The sequence below is a fragment of the Camelus dromedarius genome, chromosome 32 (assembly GCF_036321535.1).
Source record: "Camelus dromedarius isolate mCamDro1 chromosome 32, mCamDro1.pat, whole genome shotgun sequence".
Lineage (NCBI taxonomy): Eukaryota > Metazoa > Chordata > Mammalia > Artiodactyla > Camelidae > Camelus > Camelus dromedarius.
In genome coordinates, this window is record NC_087467.1 from 17,093,299 (window position 1) to 17,097,597 (window position 4,299).

A 4,299-nucleotide genomic window follows, 5' to 3' on the forward strand; every position below is an offset into this window, starting at 1 on the left:
ATGCAAAGCTATGAGACTTAGTGAAATCACCAAGAGAGTTAAAGTAGATGGAGAAAAGGAAAGGAAAGAAGAGTTTTCTAGTATCGAGGGGCTGGGGAAAAGAGCTGGAAACAGCAAAGGAGACTGAAAAAAGAGAGACTACTGGGATAAGATGAAAACTTAAAGCTGATAGCAAAGTGGGGAAACGATAGGAGGAGGAAGAAGAGGTTATATGTGTCAATGATACCTGTTTCCTTGTCTTTTTCCCTTATTAGACTGTCAGTTACAGGAAGACAAAGGTCTTCTCTCTCTGATTGGTTGTCAGATGCCTGCTTTCCAGCACAGTACTTGGCACACATCATGTGCTCAGTAGATATTTGGTGCATAAATTTAAAGTTGATTAAATAAGACTCAATCACAGAACAATAAATAGAAGGATGCTGCTAAAAGCAAGTACTACAGATAGAAAATAAAGAGAAAATACATACATAACCAAAAATTCAAAGAGTTAGGAAGAAGGGTGGGGAAGTTGGGAAAAATTAAGCAAGTCAGTATAGTGATAGTGTTTCCAACATAGCAGCTTCCCACATGTACCTCTAGGCCAGGCCTCTCTCCTGAACTTTAGACTTAGGTATCCAGTTGCCTGCTACATATCTCCACTTGGATGATTAAATGATTTTTCAAACTCACTCCCAACCACTTACTCATTTGTCTCAGAGTAAAAGCTACCAAGATATGGAAGAAATAGCGATGTCTCTCTCTCTCTCACACACACACACACACACACACACACACACGCACACACACAGAGCCAGGCTGTGACCAGTGACCAATCAGGGAGTAAATGAGGGAAAGAAATTTCCGGATCTCTTTCTCCTTTTTCTCTCTGACCTCCTGCAGGCGTCTCTCATTGGCTGAACTCAACGTGAAGTCAGACAACAAGAGGACCAGGAGGTGCAGTCCACTGAGGGGATTATTTCAGGGCACAGAGCAGGGTAGAGAAAGGAGGAGACTGGACATGGGTGGTCAAATGGATAATAATCAACACATGGTATGAGTACCTAGCATGATTCTGATTCTTTTCCTGTCCAAGGAAATGGAGTTATAATGTCCTGCCTGACTTAGTTTAATTATGACACCTGAATTGTCCTTGATTTTTGTTTCCGATCACTCTTTACCACACTGGGATCATCTGCCCACAGGGCTGAGAAGAAATGACATATTTGAGGTGATAAGCATGTTGTAGTTTCATGAAGGTTCCAGCATCTCCCACCATCCTATTGTGGGACTTGTGCTGAATTTGTCTATTTGTCTGTGTGCTCTTTTGCTTACTTGGCTACACCAGATTCTGTTTGTACATTTATAGTCTTCATACAGCATTTCATCTAGGAGTGAGCGAAAAGTAGGGCTCATTTTATTTTTTCAAGGTCATGCTCACCAGCATCTCAGTGAGAAGCAATTTACACTTCCTTTAAGTTGAGGTTAGCACTGTAGCGATATTAGGAATAATAGGTGAACTTGGCGAGATGCTTATTAGCAGTTCTTGGTCACTTGATGAACAAGTCAACCACACATTTTATAGACTAACTACTTTTCTGATTTTTTGTGTATGTGTGCTTTTTTGTCTTTCCTCTTGTTACTGCCTAATGTGTACTAATGAATAAATGTAATTCAAACTTTTTAAGTATTCGAATTTTGTTACGTTTTCCTCTCAGCATTCACAGCATTTTATCTATTGTTCCGTGATGTCACTGTGCTAGATATACATGTTCCTGTGCTGCAAATGCTTTGAAGACATAGGAGGAGATGTATTATTTTTTGTATTGTTTAGGGCACCTACTTGGTAGACAGCAGGTACTCAGCAAATGTGTGTCAAATCAATGGAAAATCTCAGATGCAAGTTCTTTGAAAGGTTCCTTCACAAAATCATGAAAGCATCACCATGTTCAAGCAACAAAGGAAGGTAGACCATGTGAGAAGAGCCACACCCTGAATCCTGTGAAAGTCACATTGCCCATCCCAGCTGGATTACTGTATTCAGTGTCAACACAGAGCTTGCTTATATACGGATCTTTTGACAAAGAAGTTTTTTCCTTACAAGGCAGAAATTGTCAACTTACTGATACTGTGGCAGGAGATGGGAGGGAGGGGAGGACCAGCAGTAGCAAAGGAGTCTCAAACTGGGTAATCCATTTTCTCTCCATTTAACCTGTGGCTGTGTCTTTAGGAAACCGTGCCCTTAATTTCAGTATCAGTTGGAGAGGATCACAGATTTAATCCTTTACCACTGGGGCTCCTGTTTACTTCTGGCAAGCAGGAATATATTCCAAATTTTCAGGAAGACGAAGATGTTATTCTTGCTTCTTTAGTGATTAATAATAATTATTTCAACTTTGCAACTGAGTTTCGTGTCCCTTGAATTTAGTGACCTTAGGAAGAATCTGCAGCATATACAAAAGTCCATAAAGTACTCTTTAAGTTTGTGAGTTTTTACGACTATTCCAAGGATGCAGAAAGAAGGGAATTCTGCAGACCTTTGCTGATGTATGTGAGTAACTGAAGGAGGCATATGGGATTGCGTAAACAAACAAGTATATGAAGCTCTGAAACATGAAACTTTAGTTTGAAGAAAACATAGCCATATGGCCATATAATACAGTCATATCTGTAAGATACAGAAGATACAGAGATAGAACAATGAGGTCAGTATTTGCAGAGAGAAGATGGCCACTAACACCAAAACTGGGATGTAAACAAGAACCACTCCTAACGCCCTGGGCCTAGTATTATTTTTGTAAGGTGTCTCTCGATGGACAACTTCTTTGGAATTTTTCCTGAAGGAGAGAATTACTGATACCCAGCCTATGTGACTTATCATGTGTTAAGATACTCTGAGCCTTTTGAAACGCCCTTTGTCAATCTCTTCCTCTGATTCTGTCTGTCTCTCTCTCTTACACACACACACACACACAAACACACACACACACACACACACACACACACAGCAGTTTCCTAAACTGAGGTTTTCAAAACAAATACATTTAATTGCCATATGTAGAATAAACTCCAAAGTACCCACGTCCAATACTGTCCTAGCCTTACTTCAAAGAAAGAAGCGATTGTCAGAGTCTCCATCTGTCTCTTATTACTACCGCTTCATACAAATTAGTTATCTAAAGCCTTGGTGTGTTGTTTTACAGTGGACACAGAAATAATCATAATCACAAGTAGATAAGAGGGTAAAAAAATGGAAATCTGAGACCACGTTTTGGGGTAGACCCCTTATTGCTGGGCATGCCTTATTTCAGTTATAAAATTACTTGTGGTGAACATTCATATGATGCAATTACTGGCATTATACAGTGAGTGCCTTTTGCTCCCAGGTCTCTGCTTAGGGTGCCATCACTTTCACTATATCTTCAGTCTGCTCACATTAGAAGGAAAACATGGAGCAAGACACAAAGGGGCTTGTTTAGATCATAGACAACTCAGAATAGAGAAAGAAAGACTGAGTTACAGCTCAGAAGCCATTACAAGAACAGTAAATAAAATAGTCAACCATCATTTCATAGAGCATATTGGAAGGAAGAATAATTTTCTTGACAATGCAGCAAGGAACGTGGAACTAAGTATCTTTTTTAAACAAGAAATTGAGTCTTTTCTTCAAACAGAATTTCCCTGGCATAAAAAGTTACTTCCCTGTGTCGCTCAGTATTAGAATACTCAGAAAAGAATAGCAGAACTCCAACATTCAAAAAGGAGATGAATGAAAAAAAATATAGACAATACAGTATCTTATTACACTAATTTAAGATAGGAATATTTGCTATTGCAAACTGACACATAAGTGGATATTTATATTAAAATGTTCAGTATGGGACCCACTTGGATAGTATTTTTCAAATTGCATTCATTAGGGAGTCATGAAATTAATGTAATGGGTCATGACAAACATTAAAAATGAAATAGGCTGGACTAGACCAGAATAAAATACGATGGAAAGTATTAGCATGAACTGCATGTGGTAAGGTTAAGCACACATTCATCCCTTCAAAGCTCATATGTGGGTCATCGTAAAAATGTATCAGAGATATTTGCCTTTTAGCGTAGGAAATCATGGAGGGCATTACAGTGGTGTTGAGATTTTGGCAGATTATTAACAAAGACGTAGAAGTTTTTAAGGCAAAAAGGGGTATGGAATAAGGTTGATATTTTAGGCAAAAGAAGTAACATTTGAGAAGGGAAAAATAGTGCTTGCCAAAATTATTACTGTAGGGGATGTTAATGAGATAATGTAGAAAAAGCCTGTGAAAATATTTT